This window comes from Arachis stenosperma, chromosome 4 (genome assembly GCF_014773155.1).
Source record: "Arachis stenosperma cultivar V10309 chromosome 4, arast.V10309.gnm1.PFL2, whole genome shotgun sequence".
NCBI lineage: Eukaryota > Viridiplantae > Streptophyta > Magnoliopsida > Fabales > Fabaceae > Arachis > Arachis stenosperma.
Genome location: NC_080380.1, coordinates 76,236,849 through 76,253,210, shown reverse-complemented (window position 1 = coordinate 76,253,210; position 16,362 = coordinate 76,236,849).

Here is a 16,362-nt window from a genome sequence, read left to right as displayed (position 1 = left end):
TTGTTCTTCACTGCTTTTTCTTGCTTCAAGAATCAATTTTTTGATTTTTCAGATCATCAATAACATTTCTCTTTTTCATCATTCTTTCAAGAGCCAACAATTTTAACATTCATAAACAACAAGATCAAAATTATGCACTGTTCAAGCGTTTATTCAGAAAACAAAAAGTATTGTTACCACATCAATATAATTAAACTAATTTCAAGGATGAATTTGAACTCATGTACTTCTTGTTCTTTTGTATTAAAACATTTTTCATTTAAGAAAGGTGAAGGATTCATGGAATTATTCATAGCCTTAAGACATAGTTACTAAACACTAATAATCATGTAATAAAGACACAAACATGGACAAACATGAAGCTCAAAAACCAAAAAATAGAAAAATAAGAGCAAGGAGATTAAGGAATGAGTCCACCTTAGTGAGGGTGGCGTCTTCCTCTTGAAGAACCAATGGTGCTCTTTGAGCTCCTCTATGTCTCTTCCTTGCCTCTGTTGCTTGATCCCTAGTGATTTTGGTGCTCCTATCCTTAGTTGCTTCCAATAGTTGTGTGGAGGAAAATATATTCCTTAAGGTATCTCAGGGATTTCTTGATGAGGGAATTCCTCATGCTCTTGTTGAGGTCCATGAGTGAACTCTCTTGATGTCCAGTCAAATGCTCTATTACTGAGCTATGGACCCTTGATGAATCTCTCCATCTCCCATGACTCGGAGGTGGAAGCTTCTGTCTTCCCTTTCCTCTTTCTAGAGGTTTCTCCGGCCTTAGGTGCCATAAATGGTTATGGAAAAATAAAAAAGCTACGCTTTTGCCACACCAAACTTAGAATATTGCTCGCCCTCGAGCAAAAGAAGAAGAATAGATGAAGAAGAAGATATGGAGGAGAGGGAGAGGGATGTGTATTCGGCTATTTTGGGTGGGTTTGGGTGGGAAAGAAATCTTGAATTTGAAGGTAGGTGGGGATCCTGTGGGGTCCACAGATCCTGAGGTGTCAAGGATTTACATCCCTGCACCAATGAGGCGTGTAAAACGCCCTCTGGATGCAATCCTGGCATTTAACGCCAGATTGATGCTTGTTTCTGGCGTTAAACGCTAGCTCTATGCTTGTTTTGGGCGTTCAACGCTAGTCTGCAGCATGATTCTGGCGTTGAACGCCAGCTTTCCTCAGTGTGCAATCCTAGCGTTTAAACACCAGATTGCTGCATGTTTCTGGCATTCAACACCAGATCCATGCTCTGTTCTGGCGTTGAATGCCAACCAGATGCTCCTTACTAGCGTTTAAACGCCAGTAAGCTCTTCCTCCAGGGTGTGCTGTTTCTTCTGCTGTTTTTTATTCTATTTTTAATTTTTGTATTTGTTTTGTGAATCCACATGATCATGAACCTTATAAAATATAAAAGAACAATAGAAATAAAAATAAAATTAGATAAATAAGAATTGGGTTGCCTCCCAATAAGCGCTTCTTTATTGTCTTTAGCTGGACTATTACTGAGCTTTAATTAAGTCTCAGTTTTGAGCATTCTTGCTCAAAATTGCCTTCAAGATAATGCTTGACTCTTTGCCCATTAACAATGAAATTTTTGTCAGAGTCACTATCATGAAGCTCTGCAAACCATGGTGCTTTCTGAAAGGCAAAAAGTTGCTCATCCGGAAATGTTTCAGAGATCTCAGTAAGAGGGAAGGACGTCCCTTTTACTAGTTCTATTCGGGACAGGTGATCTGCTACTTGGTTCTCTGTCCCTTTTCTGTCTCTTATTTCTATATCAAATTCTTGCAGAAGCAACACCCATCTTATGTGCCTGGGTTTTGAATCCTGCTTTGTAAGTAGATATTTAAGAGCATCATGGTCTGTGTACACAATCACTTTTGATCCTACTAAATAGGATCTGAACTTGTCAATGGCGTAAACCAATACAAGCAATTCCTTTTCTGTGGTTGTGTAGTTCTTCTACGCATCATTTAGAACACGGCTGGCATAATAAATAACGTGCAGAAGCTTGTCATGCCTCTATCCCAACACTGCACCAATGCCATGATCACTAGCATCACACATTAACTCAAATGGTAATGTCCAATCTGGTGCAGAGATGACTGGTGCTGTGACCAGCTTAGCTTTCATAGTCTCAAACGCCTGCAGACACTCCTTATCAATGATAAATAGCGTGTCAGCAGCTAGCAGATTACTCAGAAGTTTGCAATTTTTGAAAAATCTTTTATAAACCTCCTATAAAATTCTGCATGCACCAGAAAGCTTCTGATTGCCTTAACATTGGCAGGTGGTGGTAATTTTTCAATTACCTCTACCTTGGCTTGATCCACCTCTATTTCCTTGTTCAAAATTTTATGCCCAAGGACAATTCCTTCGGTTACCATAAAGTGACATTTCTCCCAGTTTAAAGCCAGGTTAGTCTCTTGGCTCCTCTTTAGAACAAGTGCTAGATGGTCAGGACAGGAGCTGAATGAGTCTCCAAATACTGAAAAATCATCCATGAAGACTTCCAGAAATTTTTCCATCATATCAGAGAAAGTAGAGAGCATGCACCTTTGAAAGGTTGCAGGTGTATTGCATAGGCCAAATGGCATCCTTCTGTATGCAAATACTCCAGATGGACATGTGAATGCTGTTTTCTCTTGATCTTGGGGATCTACTGCAATCTGGTTGTAGCCTGAATAGCCATCCAAAAAGTAGTAGTAATCATGACCTGCTAGTCTTTCTAGCATCTGGTCTATGAATGGTAAAGGAAAATGATCCTTTCTGGTGGCTGTATTGAGTCTTCTGTAGTCGATACAGATACGCCAACCTGTAACTATTCTTGTAGCAACCAATCCATTATTTTCATTATGAACCACTGTCATGCCTCCCTTTTTGGGGACGACTTGGACAGGGCTTACCCAGGGGCTATCAAAAATAGGATAAATAATCCTAGCCTCTAGTAATTTAGTGACCTCCTTCTGCACCACCTCCTTCATGGCTAGATTCAGCCGCCTCTGTGGTTGAACCACTGGCATAGCATCACCCTCCAATAGGATCTTGTGCATGCATCTGGCTGGGCTAATGCCCTTAAGATCACTGATGGACCACCCAAGAGCTGTCTTGTGTGTCCTTAGCACTTGAATTAGTGCTTCCTCTTCCTGTGGCTCTAAGGTAGAGCTTATGATTATAGGGAAGGTATCACCTTCTCCCAAAAATGCATATTTCAGGGATGGTGGTAATGGTTTGAGCTCGGGTTTGGGAGGTTTTTCCTCTTCCTGAGGGATTTTCAGAGGTTCTATTATTCTCTCTGGTTCCTCCAGATCAGGCTGAGCATCTTTAAAGATATCCTCTAGCTCTGATTCGAGGCTCTCGGTCATATTGACCTCTTTTACCAGAGAGTCAATAATATCAATGCTCATGCAGTCGTCTGGGGTGTCTGGATGCTGCATAGCTTTGACAACATTCAACTTAAACTCATCCTCATTGACTCTCAGGGTTAATTCCCTTTTTTGGACGTCAATGAGGGTTTGTCCAGTTGCTAGGAAAGGTCTTCCTAGAATGAGAGTTGCACTTTTGTGCTCCTCCATTTCCAGCACCACAAAGTCAGTGGGAAAGGAAAATGGTCCAACCTTGACAATCATGTCATGAATCATGCCTGATGGGTATTTAATGGAGCCATCAGCAAGTTGGAGACATATCCGGATTGGTTTGACTTTTTCAGTCAAACCAAGCTTTCTGATAGTAGATGCAGGTATTAGGTTGATACTTGCCCTAAGGTCACATAGAGCTTGCTTGGTACAAGTACCCTCTAATGTGCATGGTATCATAAAGCTTCCGGGATCTTTAAGCTTTTCTGGGAAGCTTTTCAGAATGACTGCACTGCATTCTTCAGTGAGAAAAACTTTTTCAGTTTCTCTCCATTCCTTCTTATGACTTAAGATTTCTTTCATGAACTTAGCATAAGAGGGTATTTGCTCAAGTGCCTCTGCAAACGGAATCTTTATTTCAAGACTCCTGAGATAGTCTGCAAAGCGGGCAAATTGCTTATCCTATTTCGCTTGGCAAAGTTTCTGAGGATAAGGCATTTTGGCTTTGTATTTCTCAACCTTAGTTGCTGCAGGTTTATTACCTACAGATGTGTGTTGAGAAGCCTTTTTAGAGGGGTTGCTATCAGCACTTGTATGTGTCTGATCTCCCACTAGCGTTTGAATGCCAGGGGTGGAAGCTAGAGTGGTGTTAGACGCCAACTCCTTACCTGTTTCTGGTGTCTGAACACCAGAACTGTGCTTCCTTTGGGAGTTCAACGCCAATTCCTTGCCTGTTTCTGGCGTTGAACGCCAGGACTGAGCATGGGTTGGGCATTCAACGCCAGCTCTCCACCCCTTTTCTGGCGTTTGAGCGCCAGAATTATTCCTCTCTGGGCTCTGACTGTCCTCAGAGGGATTTTAGATAGCATTTTGTTTATTTCTTGGCTTCCTGCTGCCTTGAAATGAGGTATTTAATGTTTTTCCACTTCTTAATTGAGCTGCTTGGTACTCTTCTGTTATTTGTTTTGACAATTGCTGTTCTGTTTGCTTCAATTGCACTTCCATATTCATATTAGCCATTCTTGTTTCTTGTAATATCTCCTTGAATTCAGCTAGCTATTTTCTTAGAAAATCTAATTGCTTATTGAATTCAGTAACTTGTTCTGCAGGACTTAGTCCAGCAGTTACTGTTTTAGCCTCTTCTTTCATGGAAGGTTCACTGTTTAGATACAGTTGCTAATTTCTGGCAACTGTATCAATGAGCTATTGAGCTTCTTCTATTGTCTTTCTCATATGTATAGATCCACTAGATGAGTGGTCTAGAGAAATATGAGCTTTCTCTGTAAGCCCATAATAAAAGATGTCTAACTTCACCCACTCTAAAAACATTTCTGAGGGGCATTTCCTTAGCATATCTCTGTATCTCTCCCAGGCATCATAAAGGGATTCATTATCTCCTTGTTTGAAGCCTTGGATGCTCAGCCTTAGCTGTGTCATCCTTTTGGAGGAAAATAGTGATTCAGGAATTTTTCTAACAGCTGTTTCCATGTCTTTATGCTGTCCTTAGGTTGGTTATTTAACCACCTCTTAGCTTGGTCTTTTACAGCAAATGGAAACAGTAATAATCTGTAGACATCCTGATCTACTTCCTTATCATGTACTGTGTCAGCAATTTGTAAAAACTGTGCCAGAAACTCTGTAGGTTCTTCCTGTGGAAGACCAGAATACTGGCAACTTTGCTGCACCATAATAATGAGCTGAGGATTCAACTTAAAACTACTGACTCCGATAGAGGGTATACAGATACTACTCCCATATGAAGCAGTAGTGGGGTTAGCATATGACCCCAGAGTCTTTCTGGACTGTTCATTTCCACTTAGGTCCATGATGGAGAAAGGGAGATAATTTGGATTTATTTTATTATATAAAAAAAATTATTTTCAAAATAATAAAATAAAATAAAAACAAAATAAAAATAAAAATAAAAATTTGAAAATGTTTTGTGAAGATTTTCGAAAAAAATGAGGAGAGAGAAAGTGGTTATGATATTTTTGAAAAAGATATAATTTAAAAATTTTTTACCAAGTCAACCCAAGTAATTCGAAAATTATGAGAAATTAAAGGAGAAGGTATTTTTTTTTTTTTGAATTTTACTATGAAAGAGAGAAATACACAAAAGACACAAGACTTAAAATTTTTTGATCTAATGCTCCTTGTTTTCGAACATTTTGGAGGGAAAACACCAAGGAACACCAAACTTAAAAATTTTAAGATCAAAACACAAGGAAGACTCAAGAACACTTTCAAGAATCACAAGAACAACAAGAACAAAAGAAAGAACACCAAACTTAAAATTTTTAGAAAACCAAAATAAATTTTCGAAAAATAAAGAAAATTAACAAGAAAACACCAAACTTAAAGTTTGGCACAAGATTCAATCAAAGAAAAATTATTTTTGAAAAAGATTTTAAAAAGAAGATACCCAATCACCAAGAACATAAACCAACGGTCTAGCCAATTGAGCTATAAATGTAATGTGTTTTAAAGAGGTATTTTTTTAATAAATAAAAATAAATGTTTTTTGAAAACTAATATTTTAAAATTGCATAAGGAAAACACGAAAAATACACAAAATAGGAAAAACCAAAGATCAAACAAGAAAAATTGACAAGAACAGTTTGAAGATCAAGGAAAAATAAAGAACATGCAATTGACACCAAACTTAAAACAAGACACTAAACTCACGAAAAAAATTAAAAATCCCCGGCAACGGCGCCAAAAACTTGGTGCACGAAATTGTGTATGCCAATATTAATGGACTATTTCTCACAGCTTCGCACAACTAACCAGCAAGTGCACTGGGTCGTCCAAGTAATACATTACGTGAGTAAGGGTCGAATCCCACGGAGATTGTTGGTTTGAAGCAAGCTATGGTTATCTTATTAATCTTAGTCAGGATACCAATATGATTCTTTAGCCTCGATTGTAAAAGATAAATAAAAGGGTGTAAAAGGAGTAATTGTTACGCAGTAATGGAGAATATGTTGGAGTTTTGGAGATGCTTTGTCTTCTGAATTCCTGCAACATAATGCTTTCTCACTTTCATAAATGCAAGGTTCCTTCCATGGCAAGCTGTATGTAGGGTATCACCATTGTTAATGGCTACTTCCCATCCTCTCAGTGAAAATGGTCTAAATGCTCTGTCACAGCACGGCTAATCATCTGTCGGTTCTCGATCATATCGGAATAAGATCCATTGATCCTTTTGCGTCTGTCACTACGCCCAACACTCGTGAGTTTTAAGCTCGTCACAGTCATCTAATCCCAGAATCCTACTCGGAATACCACAGACAAGGTTTAGACTTTCCGGATTCTCAAGGATGCTGCCAATGGATTCTAGCTTATACCACGAAGATTTTGATTAAGGAATCTAAGAGATACTCATTCAATCTAATGTAGAACGGAGGTGGTTGTCAGGCACACGTTCATGGATTGAGGAAGGTGATGAGTGTCACAGATCATCACCTTCTTCATAGTGAAGCGTGAATGAACATCTTAGATAGGAACAAGCGTGTTTGAATGGAAAATAGAAATAATTGCATTAATTCATTGAGACGCTACAGAGCTCCTCACCCCCCAACAATGGAGTTTAGAGACTCATGCCATAAAAAAGTACAAAATTCGGATCTAAAAATATCATGAGATGTAAAATAAGTCTCTAAAAGTTGTTTAAATACTAAACTAGTACCCTAGGTTTACAGAAAATGAGTAAACTCAGATGGATAGTTCAAAAATCCACTTCTGGGGCCCACTTGGTGTGTGCTGGGGCTGAGACTTAAGCTTCTCACGTGCCTAGGCTGTTTCTGGAGTTGAACGCCGGGTTGTAACCTATTTCTGGCGTTGAACTCCAACTTGCAACCTGTTTCTGGTGCTGAACGCCAGACTGCAACATGGAACTGGCGTTGAACGCTAGTTTACGTCATCTATCTTCGTGCAAAGTATGAACTATTATATATTGCTGGAAAGCACTGGATGTCTACTTTCCAACCCAATTAAGAGCGCGCCAATTAGACTCTTGTAGCTCCAAAAAATCCATTCCGAGTGCAGAGAGGTCAGAATCCAACAGCATTCGCAGTCCGTTTTCAGCCTGAATCAGATTTTTGCTCAGCTCCCTCAATTTCAGCCAGAAAATACCTAAAATCACAGAAAAACACACAAACTCCTAGTAAAGTCTAGAAATATGAATTTTGCCTAAAAACTAATAAAAATATACTAAAAAGTAGCTAGAACCTACTAAAAACTACCTAAAAACAATGCCAAAAAGCGTATAAATTACCCGCTCATCAGCTACCAAGAGAAAGAGGTTGAAATTGAGGAAGCTTACAAAGAGATGGAAGAATTCAAGGAAGAGCACAAGGGAGTGGAGCTTGCAAGTTCATTAGAAACACCTCTCCCAAGGCCATCATCCTTCACAACATTCAAAAGTGGGTAAAATTCATATCCCTTAGCTTTCTAATTCCACTTGAATATGGGCTACTAGAGATGGATGGTCAACTTAGAGCTCTTTGTGGCATTAAAAGTAAGAGGAAGATGGTCAGTGGTAAGAATTGTCCTGCAAGGTTCATTATGGTTGGAAGCTTTAAGTTTAAACGCAAAGATTGGTGTAGAGCTCAATTGAATGGGTCTAGGAAGTTGTTTGGACTCTTTAGTGAGAATTCTAAGGCTAAACCACCCGGATAGAATCATGATAATCAACTTGAAGACGGGTGTAGAAACAAGATTTGGGATCCGGTAATATATAAGGATCAACTTTGGGAGCTCAAAGCTTGTGGAGAACTTCATCAACGCTTGGTGAATTTATTTGGAGATGTTGAAGCTTATTGGAAGTCCAAGTGCTGGTAGCAATTTCAAGATGAGTTCAAGTACAAGACACCATGACAAGGAGCCCGCCAAATGTCCAACTTAAGGACTTTAACTAAAAGTGCTAGGTGGGAGACAACCCACCATGGTATGATTGTTCCTTTTTCAGTTTTAATTCTAGTCTGTTTTGTTTGTTTTTGAGTTTTGATTGGACCTGGAATCATGCATAACATTCATATTAGCATTGCATTCTGCATACTGCATTATTACAAAAAAATGGCACACGATGCGACGGCATCGCCAACGCGTCTGCGTCATATGTGCCTCAAGGAAGAAAAGAGACTTTACAGAAAGTCACGCGAAAGCATGGCTGGAGGCGTGCCTTTGGCACAAATTGAGCCACGCGACCGCGTCGCTGACGCGTTCGCGTCATTTGTGAAAAATGCCTCCCACGCATCCGCGTCACCCACGCGAACGCGTGACCTGAAAATCGGCGTAAAAAAGGGTGTATGGCAGCAAGTTCTGATGGAGTGGGCCTGGACTCGTGCTAGAAGCACAAGCCCTACCACGCAAACGCGTGCCCCACGCGTCCGCGCCGTTTTTCAGAAAAAGGCCAATCACGCGATCGCGTCCCCCACGCGACCGCGTCACCCTAAAATTTGGCAACACGAGTTTCAAACAGAGAGTTACGCGACCGCGGGGCTACCCTCGGGCTAATGGCACGAAACATTCCACGCGAACGCGTGACCCACGCGTTCACGTCGCCTGCGCCGCACAGCTTATCCAGATTGGCCAAGATATCTTATCTTTTCTTCCCCGAATCTAAATCTTTTCTTTCCCTTCTTATTTCTTTCTTCCTCCTTTCTTTCTTTCTTTTTCTTTTTCCATTGGTGTTAAAATTTTCTTCTTCAACTATTGCATCTTTTCTTGAATTATTTTGGTGCTTCATGACTTGTTTTATTCTGATTGGGTATTATTATTCATAAATCAATACTAATTTTTATAATACTGGTATTCCTTTTGCATTGATATGCACTGACACTATTTTGCATTACCCACACCCTCTTCCCCATTGTTGCAATTCTTGCATTATTGATATGCCGTATGCTTCTACTGTTTTCTCACTTGATGTTATAGCTACATGTAATTGAGACCTTTATTATTTGGCATTAACCAACCCATATTTTATTTATTTTCTTATCTTTATTTCTGGGTTACTTTTTTTCCTTTTCCTCTTCTTTCAAGATGGCCACCGAGGAAGGGAAAAGGAAGAACTTCTATATGGGGAGACAGGCAAGTCAATCTGCACAATCTATAGAGAAAGGCATCAGTTGGAGCAGCCTGTCCAGTTGTACAACTTAGCATGTGATGAGCGGATAATTTATACGCTTTTTGGCATTGTTTTTAGGTAGTTTTTAGTAAGTTCAAGCTACTTTTAGGGATGTTTTCATTAGTTTTTATGTTAAATTCACATTTCTGGACTTTACTATGAGTTTGTGTGTTTTTCTGTGATTTCAGGTAATTTCTGGATGAAATTGAGGGACTTGAGCAAAACTCTGAAAAAGGCTGAAAAAAGGACTGCTGATGCTGTTGGAATCTGACCTCCCTGCACTCAAAATGGATTTTCTGGAGCTACAGAACTCCAAATGGCGCGCTCTCAATAACGTTGGAAAGTAGACATCCAGAACTTTCCAGCAATATATAATAGTCCATACTTTATTCGGAAATTGACGACGTAACTTGGCGTTGAACGCCAAGTACATGCTGCTATCTGGGGTTAAATGCCAGAAAAACGTCATGATCCGGAGTTGAACGCCCAAAACACGTTATAACTTGGAGTTCAACTCCAAGAAAAGCCTCAGCTCGTGGATAGATCAAGCTCAGCCCAAGCATACACCAAGTGGGCCCCGGAAGTTGATTTATGCATCAATTACTTACTCATGTAAACCCTAGTAGCTAGTCTAGTATAAATAGGACATTTAACTATTGTATTAGACATCTTTTGACAGTTTAATCTTTTGACTATTTAGCCTTTGATTATTCGGTCTCTTGATCATTCAAGGGGGCTGGCCATTCGGCCATGCCTGAACCTTTCTCTTATGTATTTTCAACAGTGGAGTTTCTGCATACCTTAGATTAAGGGTGTGGAGCTCTGCTGTACCTCAAGTTTCAATACAATTATTATCACTTTCTATTCAATTCTCTTTTATTCTTATTCCAAGATATACGTTGTACAACACCTTGATGAATGTGATGATCCGTGACACTCATCATCATTCTCACCTATGAATGCGCGTGATTGACAACCACTGCCGTTCTACTTTAGGCCGGGCGCATATCTCTTAGTTTCCCCAACAGAATCTTCGTGGTATAAGTTAGATAGATGGCGGCATTCATGAGGATCCGGAAAGTCTAAACCTTTTCTATGGTATTCTGAGTAGGATTCTGGGATTGAATGACTGTGACGAGCTTCAAACTCCTGAAGGCTGGGCGTGATGACAAACGCAAAAGAATCAAGGGATTCTATTCCAACCTGATTGAGAACCGACAGATGATTAGCCGTGCTGTGACAGAGCATAGGACCATTTTCACTGAGAGGATGGGATGTAGCCATTGACAACGGTGATGCCCTACATAAAGCTTGCCATGGAAAGGAGTAAGAAGGATTGGATGAATGTAATAAGAAAGTAGAGATTCGAGAGGAGCACAGCATCTCCATACGCCTATCTGAAATTCCCACTATTGATTTACATAGGTATTTCTATCCTATTTTATTTTCTGTTTATTATTTATTTTCAAACTTATCATAAACCATTTAATCTGCCTAACTGAGATTTACAAGGTGACCATAGCTTGCTTCATACCAACAATCTCTGTGGGATCGACCCTTACTCACATAAGATATTACTTGGATGACCCAGTACACTTGCTGGTTAAGTTGAACGGAGTTGTGTCCACACATAGTTGAAAAAGCAATGAATTTTACAAAATACAATAACAAAAGAATCACAATTTCGTCCACCAAGTTTGGTGGACGAAATTGTGATCCTCAAAGTTAGTCTCTTTGTACTTGTATGAAATTTAAACATTGGCTCTATCAAAAATACCCCAAAGAGATCATGGTATGATGAATTGGGATCTTAATAATCCCTGGTAATGGCACCAACAGCTTAGTGTTGTTGTTGGACCAAAAGAGTTACAGGCACTGTTAGAGAATCTCACAACTCCGTTCAACTAACCAGCAAGTGCACTGGGTCGTCCAAGTAATACCTTACGTGAGTAAGGGTCGATCCCACGGAGATTGTTGGTATGAAGCAAGCTATGGTCACCTTGTAAATCTCAGTTAGGCAGATTAAATGGTTTATGATAAGTTTGAAAATAAATAATAAACAGAAAATAAAATAGGATAGAAATACCTATGTAAATCAATAGTGGGAATTTCAGATAGGCGTATGGAGATGCTGTGCTCCTCTCGAATCTCTACTTTCTTATTACATTCATCCAATCCTTCTTACTCCTTTCCATGGCAAGCTGTATGTAGGGCATCACCGTTGTCAATGGCTACATCCCATCCTCTCAGTGAAAATGGTCCTATGCTCTGTCACAGCACGGCTAATCATCTGTCGGTTCTCAATCAGGTTGGAATAGAATCCCTTGATTCTTTTGCGTCTGTCACTAACGCCCAGCCTTCAGGAGTTTGAAGCTCGTCATAGTCATTCAATCCCGGAATCCTACTCGGAATACCACAGACAAGGTTTAGACCTTCCGGATTCTCATGAATGCCGCCATCAATTCTAGCTTATACCACGAAGATTCTGTTGGGGAATCTAAGAGATATGCGCCCGGCCTAAGGTAGAACGGAAGTGGTTGTCAATCACGCGCGTTCATAGGTGAGAATGATGATGAGTGTCACGGATCATCACATTCATCAAAGTGTTGTGCAACGTATATCTTGGAATAAGAATAAGAGAGAATTGAATAGAAAGTAATAATAATTGTATTGAAACTTGAGGTACAGCAGAGCTCCACACCCTTAATCTATGGTGTGCAGAAACTCCACCGTTGAAAATACATAAGTGAAAGGTTCAGGCATGGCCGAATGGCCAGCCCCCTTGAATGATCAAAAGACCGAATAATCAAAGGCTAAACAGTCAAAAGATTAAACTGTCAAAAGATGTCTAATACAATAGTTAAATGTTCTATATATACTAGACTAGCTACTAGGGTTACATGAGTAAGTAATTGATGCATAAATCCACTTCCGGGGCCCACTTGGTGTATGCTTGGGCTGAGCTTGATCTATCCACGAGCTGAGGCGTTTATTGGAGTTGAACTCCAAGTTATAACGTGTTTTGGGCGTTCAACTCCGGGTCGTGACGTGTTTCTGGCGTTTTACTCCAGACAACAACATGGAACTGGCGTTGAGCGCCAGTTTACGTCGTCAATTCCCGAATAAAGTATGGACTATTATATATTGCTGGAAAGCTCTGTATGCCTACTTTCTAACACCGTTGAGAGCGCGCCATTTAGAGTTCTGTAGCTCCAGAAAATCTATTTCGAGTGCAGGGAGGTCAGATTCCAACAGCATCAGTAGTCCTTTGTCAGCCTCCTATCAGAGTTTTGCTCAAGTCCCTCAATTTCAGCCAGAAATTACCTGAAATCACAGAAAAACACACAAACTCATAGTAAAGTCCAGAAATGTGAATTTAACATAAAAACTAATGAAAACATCCCTAAAAGTAGCTTGAACTTACTAAAAACTACCTAAAAACAATGCCAAAAAGCGTATAAATTATCCGCTCATCACAACACCAAACTTAAATTGTTGGTTGTCCCCAAGCAACTGAAAATCAATTAGGATAAAAAGAAGAGAATATACTATAAATTCCAAAATATCAATGAATATTAATTCTAATTAGATGAGCGGGACTTGTAGCTTTTTGCTTCTGAACAGTTTTGGCATCTCACTTTTTCCTTTGAAGCTTAGAATGATTGGCATCTCTAGGAACTTAGAATTTCGGATAGTGTTATTGACTTTCCTAGTTAAGTATGTTGATTCTTGAACACAGCTACTTTTATGAGTCTTGGCCGTGGCCCTAAGCATTTTGTTTTCCATTATTACCACCGGATACATACATGCCACAGACACCTAACTGGGTGAACCTTTTCAGATTGTGACTCAGCTTTGCTAGAGTCCCCAGTTAGTGGTGTCCAGAGCTCTTAAGCACACTCTTTTGCTTTGGATCACGACTTTAACCACTTAGTCTCAAGCTTTTCACTTGGACCTGCATGCCACAAGCACATGGTTAGGGACAGCTTTGAATTAGCCGCTTAGGCCTGGATTTTATTTCCTTGGGCCCTCCTATCCATTGATGCTCAAAGCCTTGGATCCTTTTTACCCTTGCCTTTTGGTTTTAAGGGCTATTGGCTTTTTCTGCTTGCTTTTTCTTTTTCTTTCTAAATATTTTTTTTCGCCAATTTTTTTTCTTCGCAAGCTTTTGTTTTTCACTGCTTTTTCTTGCTTCAAGAATCAATTGTATGATTTTTCAGATCATCAATAACATTTCTCTTTGTTCATCATTCTTTCAAGAGCCAACAATTTTAACATTCATAAACAACAAGATCAAAAATATGCACTGTTCAAGCATTCATTCAGAAAACAAAAAGTATTGTCACCACATCAATATAATTAAATTAAATTCAAGGACAATTTTCGAAATTTATGTACTTCTTGTTCTTTTGAATTAAAAAACATTTTTTTTATTTAAGAGAGGTGAAGGATTTATAGATTTTATTCATAGCTTTAAGACATAGTTACTACATACTAATGATCATGAAGTAGAGACACAAAATATAGACAGACATGAAGCATAAAAACCGAAAAAGCAGAGAAAATAAGAACAAGGAATGAGTCCACCTGAGTGAGGGTGGCGCCTTCTTGAAGGTCCAATGGTGCTTTTTGAGCTCCTTTATGTCTCTTCCTTGCTTCTGTTGCATGATCCATAGTGATTTTGGTGTTCCTATCCTTAGTTGCTTCCAATAATTATGTGGAGGAACATGTATCCCCTGAGGTATCTCAGGGATTTCTTGAAGAGGGAATTTCTCATGCTCTCTTGATGTGCAGTCAAATATTCTACCACTGAGCTATAAACCCTTTAGATGAGTCTTTCCATCTCCCATGACTTGGAGGTGGAAGCTTTTTGTCTTCCCTTTTCTCTCTTTTTTTTTCTTTTTTTTCTTTTTTTTTTGAGGTTTCTCTGGCCTTAGGTGTAGTATAATCACCAAGCATCCTCCTTGTATTGTTATTATTTTCGGCTGCCATCTCCTCTTCTTTTTCGAAAATTTCTGTAAAGTTTTCTCTGAATTGTTGAATTTTAGTTTCTCTTGACTTCCTCTTCAGAGTCCTTTCAGGTTCAGGATCTGCTTCAATAAGAATGCCTTTTCCCTTGTTCCTGCTCAAATGAAAGAGAAGAAAACAAGAAAAGAAAAGGAATCCCCTATATTTGGGAAAGATGATCCTTATTATTAGTAGAGAAAGAAGGGGGTAGAAGAAGAATGGTAAAGGATAGAGGTAGTGATTTGAGATGAAGAGAGATGAAGAGAAGTGTTAGTAAATAAATAAATAAATAGAAGAAGAGGAGAGATAGAGAATTTCGAAAATAATTTTGAAAAAGAAGTTAATAATTTCGAAAATAAAAGATAAGATAGACCAAAAACTTGGTGGACGAAATTGTGATTCCTTTGTTATTGTATTTTGTAAAATTCATTGCTTTTTCAACTATGTGTGGACACAACTCCGTTCAACTTAACCAGCAAGTGTACTGGGTCATCCAAGTAATACCTTACGTGAGTAAGGGTCGATCCCACAGAGATTGTTGGTATGAAGCAAGCTATGGTCACCTTGTAAATCTCAGTTAGGCAGATTAAATGGTTATGGGTTTCGAAAATTAATAATAAATAGAAAATAAAAGGGATAGAAATACTTATGTAAATCAATAGTGGGAATTTCAGATAGGTGTGTGGAGATGCTGTGCTCCTCTCGGATCTCTACTTTCTTATTGCTTTCATCCAATCCTTCTTACTCCTTTCCATGGCAAGCTTTATGTAGGGCATCACCGTTGTCAATGGCTATATCCCATCATCTCAGTGAAAATGGTCCTATGCTCTGTCACAGCACGGCTAATCATCTGTCGGTTCTCAATCAGGTTGGAATAGAATCCCTTGATTCTTTTGCGCTTGTCATCACGCCCAGCCTTCAGGAGTTTGAAGCTCGTCACAGTCATTCAATCCCAGAATCCTACTCGAAATACCATAGACAAGGTTTAGACTTTCCGGATCCTCATGAATGCCGCCATCTATCTAACTTATACCACGAAGATTCTGTTGGGGAATCTAAGAGATATGCGCCCGGCCTAAAGTAGAACGGAAGTGGTTGTCAGTCACGCGCGTTCATAGGTGAGAATGATGATGAGTGTCACGGATCATCACATTCAGCAAAGTTTTGTGCAACGTATATCTTGGAATAAGAATAAAAGAGAATTGAATAGAAAGTAATAGTAATTGTATTGAAACTTGAGGTACAGCAGAACTCCACACCCTTAATCTATGGTGTGCAGAAACTCCACCGTTGAAAATACATAAGTGAAAGGTTCAGGCATGGCCGAATGGCCAGCCCCCTTGAATGATCAAGAGATTGAATAATCAAAGGCTAAACAGTCAAAAGATTAAATTGTCAAAAGATGTCTAATACAATAGTTAAATGTCCTATTTATACTAGACTAGCTACTAGGGTTTACATGAGTAAGTAATTGATGCATAAATCCACTTCCGGGGCCCACTTGGTGTATGCTTGTGCTGAACTTGATCTATCCACGAGCTGAGGCTTTTCTTGGAGTTGAACTCCAAGTTATAACGTGTTTTGGGCGTTCAACTCCGGATCATGACGTTTTTCTGGCGTTTAACTCCAGACAGCAGCATGTACTGGGCGTTCAACGCCAAGTTAC